General features: G+C 35.4%; 1 non-coding gene across 1 annotated transcript; it reads right to left on the bottom strand.

Annotated features, from left to right (window-relative positions):
• Positions 1 to 4,954: 4,954 nt before the first annotated feature.
• On the bottom strand, positions 4,955 to 5,027 carry TRNAR-CCU (transfer RNA arginine (anticodon CCU)). The gene has a single exon. It is a non-coding gene; the product is annotated as a tRNA-Arg (tRNA).
• Positions 5,028 to 18,441: the final 13,414 nt, after the last annotated feature.

The raw sequence follows: 18,441 nt of genomic DNA, 5'->3' as shown, positions 1-18,441 counted from the left end.
CTCTCTAAGTTATTCCAAGTGTATTTGATGTTGTGTGAACCATTTGAGGTGTCACACTTGGGGCAATAGGCTCTTAAGCTCCATGGAATCAAGCTACATCAAAAGGTCTGTCTTCTAACATGTATTATTCCATATGAATCAATTTTTTGTATGCTAGTTAGGATAATACCTTGGAATATTCATATTTGCATGTATAATAGAGAAAACATAGATCCAAGGTATTTAGGGTTGCATGTACACTTGGGAGTGTTAGAATGCTCAAAACCCAACAAAAGTTGCCACCTTTATCAAGTATTGGCCTTCCTTCATGCCCTAAATCCCTTAAGAAGCTATGATTGAGTGTTTTAGCCCCCTTAATGCCATGCATGGACGTAAAGTCATCAACTTTACGTGGTATATCAGCCCTAGGGGATCAGATCTATAGTTTAGAGTCTTAGACTTGCTTAGAAAGTGGCTGAATGAGTTAAAACTAGGCAAACTCGACGAGTTAACTTTCCAACTCGGTGAGTTGGCTCGGGGTTTCCCCGATCTTTTGGACATTGTTTGAACTCGACGATTTGCTGTGATAACTCGACGAGTTGACTAGGGTTCTCCCCGGTTTTCTGAGAACTGAAGGAACTCGACGAGTCGGTAGGTGCACTCGACGAGTTGGGTTAACATGGACTGTTGACCTTGACTGTTGACTTTGAATTTGACCATGGTTGACCAAGTTTGACTTTAAGGGTATATTTGGTATTTTGGGATTTTGATGAAGTTAGTCGCATGGTGGTTGTAGGCAGTTGAGTTTGGAGCTGTGAGTCGGGATTTGATCTTACCAGTTCAGCATTCCTTGAGAGGTGATATGTGATATGCTAGTTGTATTTGTGATACTTGCATGGAAGACCTCGAGGGGTTCCCGAGGCAGTTGGATATCAGACCATATGGGGGTTCCCATGGCACCTGGTGTAAGACCTTGGAGGGTTTCCATGACATCCTTATATGATTATGTGCATGGCTTATTTAGTTTATGTAGCTTATATAGCTAATATGGTTTATGTGATTATGTGGATTGTGTAGGGTATGCTCTGGGGAACTCACTTAGCATTAGCTTACAGTTTGTTGGTTGTTTCAGGTACTTCAGGATCAAAGGGCAAGAGTCTGGCGTGATGGCGCGGCATGCACTCTCCGACGTTTTATTTACGACACTCTGATATTACGAATAATTTATCTGATGTTATGGATTTTGAAAACAATAGTGTTGGAATTTTACATCTTATGGAAATGTTTTTGTTATTTAAAACGAAAAATTTTATTAGAAATTTGGGCTGTTACAGTTTTTGTCTTTTTAATTTGGTTTCTATTTTTTTAAAGTTTTGATATTCTTTTTTTTTTACTGATTTGAAGTGAAGAAAATCACAAGGTACTTTTCTGATTTGTAAATTTTTTTAATAGAAGCATATCTATTCGTTAATAGTTTTTGATTTGATTCTAACTTTTTTATTTGTTTTTTATTTTTTTTACCGTTTTCATAAGCATTATTGCTTGAGTTTCAACATATAAAACCAAGACAAAAAGAAATCTACTACAAATATTAGAAGGATGACTCTTTTCAAATCGAAGCCAAGTTCTTTTTTGTGTATTAGTTTGAATTAAATTTTAATTTTATGTATTTGCAATAGAAAATTAAAATTCATAATTTTTTTGCTTAAATTTTGAGACGTTTCCAATTTTAGGGTCTATTTTTTGTTAAATCGTACAGGGTCTCCAATATCTCGGGGCTGGCCCTATATATATATATATATATATATATATATATATATATATATATATATATATGTGGTTATAATGTATGTAATGTTAGATATAGAACCACTTAAGACTACGTAGTTTTATTAAAATTACTTCAAATATCCCTAATATTTAGGTTTTCGAATTCTTGGATTTTACGAACACTTTTTCTCAAGTTTTCCTTATTTTTCATCAAAATCAACTTTACTGTATTTGGTTAAATGAACACCGTAGCAAGCTAAAATTTATCACAAACAATGACCTATGATGCATTAATTCCACTATCCTTGAATATGCAAATAAGGACTAATGAGTTTGTATCGAAATCAATATCTCGTTTAGTGCAATATAGAATTATTTATTCTTTATTAAATTCAAATAATAATAAAATAGTCATTGCTGCAAACAATCGTCAACTTGTGCGATTTGAACTAGCATCCTTAAGGTTTTATTGAATTTATTATTTTTTTCTATAGTTGTTGTTTTAGGTTTCGTTTCACCGTTCTGGTGCAGGAGAGGATTGGTGGGATTGAATTTAGGAAATAAATCAATAATAGATTTTAGGGTTATAATTAAGTCAAAGATCTCTAATGATTTTGAAATTTCCAGTTAAAACTAGCATATTTTTTAGAGTTTTATACCTAACGTTAGCTACATGACAGCCACATATTTCCTAACGTTATATATATATATATATATATATATATATATATATATATATATATATATATATATATATATATATATATATATTCAATCCAAGTATAAATAAACAAAAAATAAAGGGGTCATGGCCCCTTGGCCTTATGGAAGATCCGCCATTTTCTCCTTTTTTTCATCTTTCAGGATCGACCACTCCTCCCATATCTTTCATCTTTCCCCAACCACTGTACAAAGAACCCATTTTTATTAACCCTCACGACCCTTTAAATTTTGTTTAAAAAGATTAAAACATTTAATAAATTAAAAATAAAAACATAAAAATAAAATTAAAATGGGAAAATTTTCATTAAAAAAAATTAGAGGTGACAATGGGTCGACCTGAGTTGGGTTCGGGTTCAACCAATTTAATAATTGGGTTGAATTTCAACCCAACCCAACCTGTTTATTTAAATGAGTTGATATTTCCAACCCAACCCAACATTTTAAATAAATGAGTTGTCACTAGGTTGACCTGTTTATGTAGTTCCTGACCCAACCTATTAAATAAATTGGTTAAACTTTGGTTAACCCATTTAAAATCAATTAAATAAATTATATATTTAAATATTATACCACTAAAATTATAAAACATAAATAAAACTTCATAATTATGACAAAAGCACAATCCTAATTCATAAATACAAATAAATTGTTCAGATAACATTAAAAATGTTTAGTTTCACAGTGATTTTAGAGGGTGACCAGTATTATTGACGCTAAAAAATGATGGAAATTAGGATTGAATTTTATTAAGCATAGATAATAATAATGCAAAATTATAATTTACAAATTAATACTTTGATTAATACATGATAATATTCGAATAATATTAAATTAAAGATATATATTAAAGTTAAATGGGTTGACGGGTTGAAAACGGGTTGATAGTTCTTACCCAACCCAACCTATGTAAGTAAATGAGTTAGACATGTTGACCTATTTAAGTTAAATGGGTTGAAAATCTCAACCCAACCCGCTAATTTTGAGTTAGGTTCGGGTTGGGTTGGCGGGTTGGTCGATTTTTGGCAGCTCTAAAAAAAATACACAACTACAAACAAGAATTAAAACCCTAAATACAATAATTAAAATTAAGTAGTCATAAAAAATAGGTACACAAATATCCTCAATATGATAAGAAGATCCAACTAAAGTCGGTGGTGGGTTCCGGAGCCACACAATTCTAGAACCATGTCTTGATTTATTTCTAGCTCGGTTCGGATATCGGTATCATGTATCAGACATATAGCAACACATTTATCTTTTAATATCATATTATTTAATAGATGGCACATTTAGTCTTATTATGCCGTAATGGATTTTTAGTATGCCAAAAGCTTGTTCCACGTCGTTTCTTGTTACATCTTGTGCTACAACGATCCTTTTCTTTTTGTCAGTAGCTAGATGCGGAAATGTTTTCACAAAAGTTTCTCAACTTGGGTATATCTCATCTGCAATAAAATCTCCATGCTTGTATTTTTCTCCATTTAAAACAAATGAACATTTTTGTGTTTTTCAAGCAGCTCATCGTTGAGTAGTGGTGATTGGTATATGACATTTGGATCATTGTTGCCACCATCGACACTAAAATATGCATGTCATATTCACAAATCCTGGGACACTACAACTTCAAGTATCACCGATGGAGCTTTGTTATCACCTCGACAATATTTGACTCACACTGTCGTTGGACATTCCTTCAATCTCAATGTGTACAATCAATGCTACTTAGCATACCTGTAAATCTATGTCTAGATTCTTGTGCAGTGTACAAAAATTGAATGTCGTTGGATGTTGGTCTGCGTAAAAAAACCATCTCCTTAGAGTTTGATCATAACAAAAATTATAGAGGCTTTCACATGAAAGTCTTTTTGATATATCATGTACTCATCCAACACATATGTTGTGTTACCATATGCTAGTTGGATAGATATAGTTTCAAAATAAAAATAAAAAAGACAATTTACTTTAAAAACTAATAGCCGTTGGTTAACGTCTTCAAGTCTATCACAACCCGGCCAACCTCACCAATTTGAAACCGTTGCCATACGGAACCGAAGGCCTTTGGCCCACAGGTGTTTTCCGGCCGAACAACGTCCACACCATGCACCCTTATTTCTACGTATATGACTATATGTTGTATCAAAATTTAAACATGTATCTAAATATACGTGTCCATGACGGTATTTTGTTCATTCACGTGTCTGCTATTTTGTCCACTCATAGATTTCTTTTCTAATCGTTATACGGTATTTTAAATTTATATCCACCATTCTATTTAATATGACTTTAATAGTTCTATATATATAAAATAATGTTCATTCAGCTATTTTGTCCACTCATAGAAATCTTTTATAATTGTTATACGGTAGTTTAATTTATATCCACAAATCTGTTTTATTTAACAATAACTGACTTTAACAGTTTTATTTACAAAAAAGCGCAAAAAAAATGAAAAACGAACAAACAAAATTTATAAAGACCAAGTCGCGCCAGGTAGGGGTCGAACCTACGACCTTCTGCTTAGGAAACAGACGCTCTATCCACTGAGCTACAGGCGCTCTTTTTTATTAAAATTCTATGTATTTTATATCATGTATACTTTATTAAGCCGAGCATGTTTTCAAATAAAATTGCTTTACGTACAAGATGATGTTTTTCATGTTGATTAATCACGACATAAAACGTTATTTAAAATTATAAATACCATATTACAATTGTTTTAACTTATTTTAAACAATTACAAATTAATGCATTCAAGTTTTTAAAAGACTGAATCCGTGTTATAAATTTTCTTTTTTTGAAAAGAAAAAATTAGATATCATGGGTTCGATCTTAAAAAAAAATTGAATGTATGATATTCATAAATTTCATTAACGTTTTATGTAGTAATTCATCAATGTATCGTTTACCAATCATAGACCCGCATTAAAAAAAAAAAAATAAATAAAAAAAAAAAAAAAAAAAAAAAACTGATTTGTAGTTGGTATGTATAAAAAATGGCTCAATTATTATTTTCAATAGAAGTGTTTGTTTGATTAATATGAGTAGTAAAACTCAAAATGAAACATAAGAATTTGGAACTTTTCAAAAATTGTGTGATTAGATTTAAAAAATTCATTGTCGTTGTCAATTATTAAAATTATTTGATAAAATCGTGGTAATGAGAATGTACGCTTTAGGGTTTGCATTATATATCATCGTATAAATAATAAAGGACCCTAAATTATATATGTATATAAAACCCACAACAACACATAAAATAAATAAATACATTAATACTCCCCCCTTAGTTTGAGAGGGAGGTTCATTAACGCTTAAACTATCCCGAAAATCCAGAAATAATTATGTAGGTAGTCCTTTGGTAAAAAACTAAAAATGTCTGCAAACTGATGAACATGCAACACGTGGACTTGACCAATGGATACGCGTTCCCTGACAAAATGTAAGTTTATTTCCATATGTTTGGTTCTTTGGGGCGAGACTGGGTTAGAAGCTAAGTACATGACACTCACATGTAACGCCCGCGTTTCTCGCTAGGTATTAATTATAAAATATGTATTTACGTTGGTCGATGATTGTAATCTTTTAAGAGAACTATTTGAATATATGTGTTTATATGTTATGTATGTGGAAATTGGATAAATATTATATATATATATATATATATATATATATATATATATATATATATATATATATATATATATATATATATATATATATGAAAACTTATTTTAAAAACTTAATAAATAGGGCTAAAGTAAATGTCAAAAATAAAAGATTAGTTAGGATAACTAACCTAAATGAAATTTGTAGAGACCGTAACAAACTAAACTATTGTTATTAAATCCGTCTTCATATAAGTAAGTTATGATTTTTCGAAGTTTCAGTGCGACACAGAAATCGAAATGAAATCGATTGATTGTTAGTTAAAACAATCTAAACGAGAATCGAAGTACTCATAAACACCAGTCCGTCGATATTAAGACAGTCGAGAACGGAGTTCGTATGAAAAAGTTATGAATTTTACACGGTCTTTTGCAGTGTAATCTTCATAGACCGTAAATTTAAAATAAGATGAGAATTAGCTGACGGAGTCTAAAGGAAAGTTGTAGTACTTAGAAATAACAATGTGTGGATATAATTAACGTCGAAAATGGAGCTCGTATGCGAAAGTTTTGATTTTAAGAAGAATGAAAATTTACCTGCAAAAAGCGATGACGTGGCACCACCGGAGGGCGCCACGTGGCTTTGTCGGACGTCCCTTTCCTTTAGCATACCAGATGTCATGGCTCCATGACTTATCGACATGTGGAAAGCTCTGGATGGGAACAACGTGCTAAGGCGCGGGGCGCTCCTACAGATAGGCGCAACGGGCCCTCATAAAATTCCTATAAATAGGAGCCGAATTCAGCTTATTTCCCTCACACTTCCAAACCAAATCCTCTGAAAAAATTCCCACACTTTGAGCCTGTGTTTCTTGGCATTTTGGAGAATTTTAGCGGAGCTCTGGTTCATCAGAGAATCCAACAAATAGAAGCTTCTTGGTCGGAGTTCTACCTGCAAACTTTTCAGACTTTTGTCACGAAACTCTTAAAAAGTTAAGTTGCACTTATTATGCTTGAAGTGTAACTCGTACTTATATTCATAGTCATTATTATGAACCTATAAATAAAATTTATCAGTGATTCCAATCATAATACTCATTGATCTACTTACAAGGGTGATGCCTAGGCAATATTTAGTAAGGTGTTTAAAATAATTTTTCCAAAAAATATACTATGTATACCAAACGGATCTTATCTTTGATATGATCTTACCTGATTATTTCTTATTTGATAAAACTTGAAGTACTCGTTGTGATTATTGAGAAATCCAAACTATTGTTATTATAGTTTCAAGGAATATAAAAAAAAAGACTAAGACTTAGTGTGGAAATCGCAAAAATAGACCCCAAATCACTAATTGCAACACGTATAAAAGACTTAGAAATCAGTAGTTAATAAAACACAAGATTTCGAGCTCCGACATGTGAGAAAAACCAGTTTGAACAGCCGAAAACTTTAAAAATAAGTGTTCAAAAAGTTGCGTTAATTTGTATAGAAAGTAATATATGCTGAAAGTACGCGTTGACACGATTCCAAAAGTATAATGATACCTAATTTATATACTAGTTCTTTATTTATAAACCAAACCAATCTAGACTAGCTAATACGCAATAGGCTGTGTACCTAATCGAATAATAAAATAGTTCAGGTAAGTCAGCTATCGCACACAAGGAACAACAATAACTAACAACTAAGATATCTACTAAAGTTAACTAATTAAAATAAGCAAATAAAATTGGGGGGGGGGGGTGTTTGGTTTTGCAAGTTCAGATTACTTAAAAGCAATTAACAAAAGCAAATTAAACTTCAAAAGAAACATAAAACGGTTTTTAAGACAAGATTTTAAAAGAGACTTTCGTTTAGATGCGATTCACTCACTTCTATGGTTGATTTGATGGATAGTGCAATGGATTAAAGTGTTGTTGCTTACCAATTCCTAGATTGATTAGAATTAGGATCAAAAGACTAATCCTTTAGTGTAGCAAGTTTATTTATCCAGTGATCAATTGGACAAACAAACAGATAAAATAGTATTGAGTTCGAATTATGCAAGACTTGAAAATATGATTGATATAAATGGTTATAAACATCATTTTAGTACATGAATGTTCATCACATATTAACTTTCACATTAACTTACCAACTTCTCTATTTAACCTTAGGTTTTTGGTCAAAACACTAGTCCTATAACCTTGTTAATCATAAAATCATAAGATACTAGTATACTAAGATAGATAGATAATCTAATCCCAATAAAACTCAACAATAAATAGAAAAGAAGATATCATTAACACAAAAGGTTCTTTATCAAGCTAACATAATGAATAAGCCACTAAACAATAATCCAAATCAAATAAATCAACACATAAAGAGTGAGATCCTCTACTCTAAATGAAAGTTATGGTTTTTAGCCCATAACTACTAGAAACAAACAGATAAAAACGAAATCCACTTTACAAAACATGATGAAAACAAAACAAATATGTGTTTAGAAGTAATGTTGCCTTTAGATCTCTTGAAAACCAAGCTCTCATTCGAATTCTAGACTCCAAAGCCTCCAAGGGATGTATCTGGTCTTCAAAAGTCGACAATAGCTTAGTCCATAAATTAGGATTGAGAGCAGATTCAATGTATTTAAAGATTCTAAAAATTGATTCCCACGCCGTGGTAAATAAAGCTCCACGGTGTGGCGCCTACTAAAAATGCGTATTCTCCAAGGCAGTAACTTGATCACAAATCTTCTTCCTGCCACGGCTTGGCAAACAAATGTCCATGTCGTGGGACTTCAGAGTCCATAGAATTTTGACTTCAGTTAATTCGATCCAATTTTTCATCCTTCTAGCTCCGCATTTTGCTTCCTTTTAATCACTAGCATGTCTTCGCTGCTACAAAACAAAATTTAAATATATTAAGCACCTTTTGTCCTAAAATAAGCACAATTGTAGCTAAAAATATTAAAATAACGCACAAAATATATGAATAAATATGACAATATCAAAATACCCCACGCTTGACTTTTGCTTGCCCCCAAGAAAAACTGATTTCATTATCATTATACCATCACATCAAAACCTTAGCTACCAACATCGCACAAGACAATCCATTTTGAGCTCATCCATTACATCAAAACCTCAATGCATGTATTTGTGTCTATTGATTCATAAATACTCCCCCAATCTTTAATACTTAAAATTCTCAAAAACACTTCCCACTCATTTTGAACAACATTCATTTTTGGCATTCCTACCACCTTTACCCTTTTATTTACCCCATTTCCTTTCAAAAGTTATTTCCCAATTCCAAGTGACACAACTTTAAAAGGAAAAATGCTATATAAAATAATTATCCTAAAAATAGAACAATACTTTTTATTGCAACTTTATATTTTTGTGGAACATTTTATATTTTTTCATTTTTTTTTCAATTTTTCTATATATATTTTTTAATCTTTTCTCAATACTTCAACTTTCAACTTACACACATAAGCAAATAAATAAGTTGAACTTTAGCTTTATTGCAACTTTACTATAGTTCATGACTTTCTAAGAGATTCATTGGAGTACTCGGAATCCCTTAGGCCACTATGAGACCTATGGCTTTCTAAGAATCCCCTTTAAACGATATTTCTTCCCATCCATCAATGCTTTTATAAATAGGTGGATAGATATATAAAATATCACCAAGGGGAAAACTCATCGAGTTCTAAAGGCCAGAGATTGGTCCCACTCCTGATCTGTTACTTATTTTTTTTATAATAACTAGACTCAACAATGTAGAAAAGTGAACAGATAAACTTAGAAAATTGACTCACTTTATTTTAACAGAAAGGACCCAGGAGATAAATCAGTCATCGGTAGGCTTTGTATTAGGTGTAGGTATTCACAAAGAAAAACTTGTTAGTTCTCTCAAACTGCACAAGCTTGTGTTTTTGTCTCATGATTTCACTAGGATAGGGAATGTAACACCCCAACTCCCAGGTATAAACTTTACAGTTTTATGTTTATTTTGGAAGGTCTACTCGACGAGTTGGATGCCCCGACTCGTCAAGTAGGAATGGGTTTGGCCGCGAGATTTAAGTGACCAACTCGACGAGTTGGAGGACCCAACTCGACAAGTTGGAGTTGGAATGAGGAACCCTAAATTTTAGGGTTTGCACCCTATTTAAAGGACCTTAAGTCCCTTCCCCCATCCCCTTACCAACCCCTTGACGGCTAAGAGAAACCCTAATCATTCTAGACCTTGATCTTGAGTGTTTGTGAGATTAAAGAGTAATTTTGGTGCATTTTGTGAAGAAGGTGTGAAGTATAAGAAGCTTGGAGCAAAGAGGAGCTTGTGGATCTGACTCTACTTCATCTTGGCATCATTTTGAAGGTAACAAGTCGTTACCTTGGCTTATCTTTAGTTAGATCTCTTCATGTTTGGGTTTAGGGCCATCTTTAGCACATTTGGGAGTCATTTCGAGTATTGGGTCAAGACCTGAAGTTAACTTCAGATCTGGACTCCCCTTGGTCCCTATAGTTATAAAGTTATGAGATTTGGCAAGCTTGGGCCTTTCCCCTTGAGTTAACCTTTCCCTTAGTCTAGTTTTAGCATTTAGGACCATGCATTTACGTAAAGTTTGCAACTTTACGTGGAAACCCTGACCTAGGAGGTTGGATCTGAAATATGGAGCTTTAGGGTGGCTTAAAAACATCTATATAAGAAATGGACAGCATAAACTCGACGAGTCGCTTAGCCGACTCAGCGGGTCGGATGAAGATTGCCCGTATTTGATTCTGCATGAACTCGGCAAGTCAGTAAGAGGACTCGACGAGTCAGTTAGGGTTTTCCCCGACATCTGGACACGTATGGATTTGATGAGTTTGTTGGAAAAATGGCGAGTCAGTTAGGGTTTTATGACTTTCTGAGTTCTTAAGGAACTCGACGAGTTGCTAGCTGCACTCGACGAGTTGGGTCAACATGGACTGTTGACTTTGACCGTTGACTTTGACTTTAACCGAGGGTTGACCAGTTTGACCTATGGGGATATTTAGGAAATTTGGAAATTATGGAAGTGGTTTGTGGTGAACATCGGTGGTGGAGTTCGTGGCTATGATTCGAGAGTTTGCTCTTATCACTACAGTTCAACATTTGTGAGGTGAGTTTTCCTCACTATACTCAAGGGTCTAAGGCACCAAGGTCGGCCGTTTTGGATTGTTATCAGGATATGTTATGCTAGTATGATCTGTTAGATCAGTATCCTGGTAGATAGGATGGTATTATGATGTTATGATCTGTTAGATCAGTATCCTGGTAGATAGGATGTTATTATGCTATTATGATCTGTTAGATCGGTTTGCTTGTCTATAAACTTTTATGTGATTATCTGATATATGTGCACATGTTAGATTGGTGGTTGAGGCTTATCTGCTTTGTGTGAGAGCCAACAGACCTGGGCATTCCAACCCGATGGTTGTGGGCCGAGAGTATTCCATCCCGAGGATGATTAGACTCGTAGTATGTGGGCATTCCAACCCAATGGTTGTGGGCCTGGGGTATTCCATCCTGAGGATGACTGGACCCATAGTATGTTGGCATTCCAACCTGATGATTGAGGGCCTAGGGTATTCCAACCCGATGGTTGACTGGACCCATAGTATGCTGTTTGTGATTATATGTATATCGTTGTGTTATATGGGTATTTTGGGGGAACTCACTAAGCTTCGGGCTTACAGTTTAAGTTTTGGTTTCAGGTACATCAGATGATAGCGGGAAGGCGAAGGCGTGATCGTACAGCTCCTCACATTTTATGATTTTGATTTCTGGGATACTCTGACATGATAATATTTTGAAAACACTTTGTAATAATTAATGGTTTTAATTGGTTGAAAAAGTTTTAAATTGGCTCAAATTTTATGGATGTTACAAGTGTTGGATTAGGTGTCTAAGCCCATAACTATAATTGGTATATACTTGACCCGAGAGTAGCATGGTCCTTTTGGGTTGCCTTCACCAATGCAATTTGATAGGATGGACTTTTGAGAATAAGGTTATTTGTGATTTGTTAATATATTACAAGTATAATATATTAATGTGAAATCATATTATTTAGTTAGTATTGATCAAGATTTAATTTGGAATTAGTTTAGTGATCAAAAGAGACTAATTAAATATACGGGGAATGATTTGGTAAATCAATGATTCTTATAGTGTGGGCCAATGATCCATGGTTAATTAGGATGGGCTAAACCAACATGGATAGTCCATGGAGGTTTAACCCATGGAGCCTAAGTAATATGAAGGGTCATGATGCATTAGGGTTTGCATGGATGTAACCCTAGGACTTGTCACACTATAAAAGGAACTCCTTAGAGCTAAAATCGGTTGCCACATACATTCTTGGAGAGTGTGAATCAATTTTGTGCTAAGCAACTTATTCTCTCAAGCTTCCTTTTGCACTTGGTGTTTGTGACACATTAGAGGCATCACATTTGAGGTGCTAAAGCTTTTGAAGGCCAAGAACTACAAGTCCTACTAAGAGGTAAGTTATTTAACTAGTTATATTGTTCAATTGTAGAAAATTGTATGCTAGTTAGGATGTGTGCTTTGGAGAACAAATTGCATGTATAATTAGAGAAAACAAAGATTCAAAGCATCTAGGGTTGCATGTGCACCATAAGGTTGTTAGAGTGCTTAAAACCCTTCAGTGGTATCAGAGCCTAGGATTGTTTTCTGTTATACTTGATGCTTATTGATTTTCAAAGCTGAAAAGAATCGTTTTTTTTGCCTCTGACTGATGAACTCGCCGAGTCCACTAGCTGACTCGACGAGTCCACTCAGTAAAAGGGCTACTCGACGAATCAGGTTCATGCACTCGTCGAGTTGAAGGCTCTGAGTGCAGAATTTCGAGTTTTTGGCCAGAATTTTATTAGGATCATTACCACAAACTGTTTTTTGCAACATAAAATCTGTTTTCTTGATATGGTAGTGATCATGCTCATCCAATTAAAAGATAATTGTCAAAATTTCAAGATTTGTATTAGTTTATATGATTAGGCTAATTTCTTGCAATTGTTGATATAAATTATATTGACTTATGAGTTTAACTAGATCATAGATAAATTATTTGATTATTTTGTTAATTAAAATGTTTGATCTAAATGCCTTTAATGAATTCCATAACTTGTCCTCAAGTTATGGAAAATGAAAAGTCTCACTTTTAAAAGTCATTAAACTCATAAGTTATGGAAATGAAAAGTTTTGAAGAGTTTCAAAACTTGCCCTCAAGTTTTGGAATTTGTAAAGTCACACTTATGAATACTTTAATTCCAAACCCTAGAATTTTAAAAGTTTAAAATTCAACCCTTATACTATTATAATATTAAAAGTTTAATAATTATATATATGTATAAGACAAGTCAGTCTTACCGTTAGTATGCCGCATTTACGAAGTCGGTCTATAAGGGGGGGGGGGTATAAGGTTACTGCCTATAAAATGGTGGTTTAATGGGTGTCGACTCTCACCCACCGCTTTCTTTACTGGGGGGTATAGGACATTAATTCTCGTTAAAAGTATAATGATAATTATAAAGTAACTAAACTTTTATTAAATTCCCAATCTTAGTTACTTTAGGAAAAATGTGAAATTGATGCTAATCCATGAAATTGCACTTTGCACATTGCCAAGTCGTTAGTGGAGCGTGTGTGGTTAACCGGCACACTAACATGGATTAGTAAGGGTGGCAAAGGGTAGCTTGATATTTGTCATAGATCAATGGAGCGTGTGTGGTTAACCGACACATTGATTAGGTGATAAATGACATTGAGTGTACCAAGCACATTTGCATGGTTATTCACACATTGTTTGTGATCCTCGGCATCCCAGTCACAAACTTGAAGGGCATAATCGAGATTTAAACATGCCATTGAAAAGTTCAATGAATCTCAAAAGAATCTAGGAATTTCAATCCAATTAAAACTTAATAATCAATTTCGTTTTTCATGGTGGAAATTGGTAAATCGTCATTTACCTACCTTCAAATATTTTGCAATTGGATTATGGCATCCCTCTTCCAAATTGTAAAATATTGTGTTGGGTCCTATCCTTAATATTTCATTTGGGTGTTATATTAAGGACTCCTATCTAATCTAAACTTTGTCTTTCTTTTTCAGATGTCTTCCAACACTACTTCTGGCTCAAACCCTACTGGCTCTTTCTCCCTAATGAACTTGTGTGGGAGAGTTATCTTTGATGGTTCCAACTTTAATGATTGGATCAGGAACATCAGGATGGTTATTCGTTGCGAGGACAAGGAATATGTCCTCGACAAAGAGCTTAAGGAAATTGATGAGTCGTCTGCTACTCCCGAGGAGATCGCTGAGTTTAGGACTCATGAGAAGGATGCCACCAAGGTGTCTTGTATCATGTTGGCCACTATGACAGCTGAACTCCAAAAGTTCTATGAGGACTTCTACCCTTTTAATATGCACCAAGACCTGATGGAAAGATACCATCAGAGTGCTCGTCAAGAGAGGTATGAAATCATCGCTTCCATGATAAAAGAAAAGATGAAGGATGGAGAACCCATCACGACCCACTTGCAGAAAATGCAAAGGTTTGTGGACCGCTTGCTGAAATTGAATGTAAACTTTGATGAAGAGTTAGCCATAGATATCATTCTACACTCTTTACCTCCATGTTATGATCAGTTCCGTATGACCTATCATATGAACAAGGAGGAGGTCACTCTTAGCAAGCTTCAAGGCCTTTTGAGGACTGCTGAAAGTAGTCTCAAAGGTAAATCTTGTGTTTCTACTTCTACTGCTACTGCCCATGTCTTGGAAATTGGGCATGGGAAAGGGAAGAAGAGGAAGTCTCCCTCTAAGAGCCGCAAGGGAAAGTCTCTTGATGGATCCTCTTCTAGTGGGACCAAAGCTGGTTCTGCTAATCCCTCTACCAACCGGAAAGAAGTAGAGTGTTTCTATTGTCATGATAAAGGGCACTGGAAGCAAAGCTGCCCCAAATACTTGCAAGATGTCAAGGATGGGAAGGTAAAGCCCACCAATGCAGGTATTTATACTATTCTATCTAATAACTCATCACATTCTTGTTTATGGGTCCTTGATAAAGGTTGTGGATTTCACATTTGTTTTGATTTGCAGGGACTAAAAAGAAGTAAAGATGTGGAACACGGGAAGATGAACTTGATCATGGGGAATAGGAAAATGTCGCCTGTCACCAAGATTGGAGTTTATTCCTTATTGCTTAGTAGTAGGTTAGAATTAGATTTGAATAATTGTTGCTACTCGTCTGAAATTGTGAGAAATATTATTTCCTTTCATGGTTTGTACAAACAAGGTTTTAGTTTTTCATTTGATAATGAAATTGGTGCTATTAATGCTTTTTATAATGGTGTTTTTTATTTTAAAGCTTTGCCTTGTAATGGTGTATATGAAACTGTGATGGTTGTAGATAACTTAGGAAATAATGTGTTGCACATTGATTCTTCCAATAGTTTGGATAAGGCATGCGTGTGGCATTGTCGTCTTGGACATGTTAGCAAGAAGTGCATAGACCAACTCCAAAAGGCTGGAGTCTTGGAGTCATTCGACTTAAGGTCGGATGACATTTACGAATCTTGTTTGCTTGGAAAGATGACCAAGTCACCCTTCACTGGTACTTGTGAAAGGGGTGAAAGTTTTTTGGATATCATACACACCGATGTGTGTGGACCTTTCAGAACCGCCACAAGGGATGCTAACCGCTTCTATGTGACTTTTATTGATGATTACAACAGATATGGCTATATCTACTTAATCAAACATAAGTCAGAAACTTTTGAAAGATTCAAAGAGTTTAAACAAGAAGTGGAGAATCAGCTGGGCAGGAAGATAAAGATGCTCCGATCTGATCGGGGTGGTGAGTATCTTAGTATTGAGTTCCAAGACTATCTTAAGGAATGTGGGATTGTTTCACAATTGACGCCACCTAGGACACCACAGCTTAACGATGTAGCTAAGAGGCGCAATTGAACCTTGTTGGACATGGTTCGTTCCATGATGAGTCGAGCTTCATTACCTATCTCATTTTGGGGGTATGCCTTAGAGATTGCCGCCCATATCCTTAATCTAGCCCCAACTAAGAAGGTTGCCAAAACACCTCACGAGATGTGGACAGGGAAGGTTCCCTCGTTAGCACACATCAAGGTTTGGGGTGGCGAGTCTTTCGTGAGATGCGAGACTCACGACAAGCTCGAACCTCATAGTGAGCGGTGTATTTTCATCGGCTACCCACATAAATCCTTTGGATATCTCTTCTATAGACCGAGTGACAATGTTGTCTTCATTGCGAGGAGAGGAGTCTTTCGCAAGGGAGAACTCATAGGCCAAAGGGACAGTGGGAGGCAAATTGACCTTGAAGAGCTTCAAGAGTCAAGCGGTGAAGGAACCTCAAACACTAGCAATCAACCTGAGGAGGAAACTCATGTTGAACCAATTGACAAATCCGTACCTCTGAGGCGCTCCAGTAGAGTTAGTGTTCCACCTGTGTTATATTGTTTTCATATAACATCTAAGGGTGATACATTTATCAGTGATAGCACACTGGTAAATTTGGATGAACCTAACAATTACAAGGAAGCCATGGCAGGCACCGAGTCTGCAAAGTGGAAAGAGGCTATGGACAGTGAGATTCAGTCCATGTATGACAATCAAGTTTGGAACTTGGGTGAAAATGTACCAGGTCATAAGACAGTCGAGTGCCACTGGATCTTCAAGAAGAAGACCGACATGGATGGGAATGTACACACATATAAGGCGTGACTGGTCGCGAAATGCTTTACTCAAACTCATGGAGTTGACTATGATGAGACCTTCTTAGCAGTAGCCGAGATTAAATCTATTAGGGTTATGTTAGCCATAGCTTCATTTCATGACCATGAAATATGGCAAATAGATGTCAAAACCGCTTTCCTTAATGGGATGTTGGCTGAAGATGTTTACATGAGTCAGCCAGAGGGTTTTGTCAATGCAAAGTACCCTAATAGAGTGTGTAAGATTGAGAAATCCATTTATGGATTGAAACAAGCGTCTCGCATATGGAATCTTTGTTTCGATGAGAAAGTCAAAGAGTTTGGATTTTCGAGAAGCGAGGATGAGTCCTGTGTGTATGTCAAGGCTAGTGGGAGTACAGTTAGCTTTCTGATGTTGTATGTGGATGACATACTACTCATAGGAAATGACATTCCAACATTGCAGGAGGTTAAGTCTTGGCTTGGGAAGTGTTTCGCTATGAAGGACGTTGGAGAAGCTGCTTACATCCTAGGGATAAGGATATTTAGAGATAGGAGTAAAAGACTAATTGGACTTAGTCAAAGTACCTACTTGGACAAGGTGTTGAAACGATTCAGCATGGAGAATTCCAAGAAAGGTGACTTACCCATCCAAGGCAATACCAAACTGAGTAAGACTCAGAGTCCGAGTCCAGAGGCTAAAATAGTTAAGATGAGTCGAGTACCACATGCTTCCGCAGTTGTCTCGATCATGTATGCTATGACTTGTAATCGCCCTGATGTGGCTTTTGCTTTGAACATGGTCAGTAGATATCAAGGGAATCCTGGTAAAGCTCATTGGACTGCGGTAAAGAATATTCTTAAGTACCTATGCAGGACTAAGGACTGGGTCCTTACTCTTGGTGGGAGTGATGACTTAAGAGTCACAGGGTATAGTGACGCCAGCTTTCAGACCGACAGAGATAATTTCCGCTCTCAGTCGGGCTGGGTTTTTACCTTGAATGGAGGATCAATAACTTGGAAAAGTTCCAAACAGGAGATTGTAGCTGATTAAACGTGCGAATCAGAGTACATAGCAGCAAGCGAAGCGTTGAAGGAGGCAATATGGCTGAAGAACTTCATCGGAGACCTTGGAGTTGTACCCGCTATAAAGGAGCCTATGGAGATTTTCTGTGACAATGAGGGTGCGGTTGCCTTGACCAAGGAACCAAGGGATCATGGCAGATTCAGGCACATCGACAGGAAATATCACTTCGTAAGACATTGGGTGGAAGAAGGACTCATTTTGGTAAAGAGGGTATCATCAGATGAGAACCCAACAGATCCCCTCACGAAGGGACTGATTAGGGTTAAGCATTTGCAGCAAGCGAGGAGCATTGGGCTGAAGCATGATATTAGTTTTAATGATTAGATAGCTATTTTGAAACTTGTAATAGATAAAATGTAATTGAAAATTGATGATTAACTAAAATGTGTTTTATTTATAAGTAAAGTTACTATCTTGTGTCAATTGTTTACTATTGTTTCATTTTGCATGTTTTGACTTCCAGAATAACTATATTATTCAAACTGTCCACATTCGATCATACTTTGGA

The sequence above is a fragment of the Lactuca virosa genome, chromosome 8, assembly GCF_052849685.1.
Source record: "Lactuca virosa cultivar CGN04683 chromosome 8, Lactuca_virosa_CGN04683_v6, whole genome shotgun sequence".
Lineage (NCBI taxonomy): Eukaryota > Viridiplantae > Streptophyta > Magnoliopsida > Asterales > Asteraceae > Lactuca > Lactuca virosa.
Note: the sequence above shows the minus strand (reverse complement) of the source record. Positions and strands in the feature narration are given on the sequence as shown.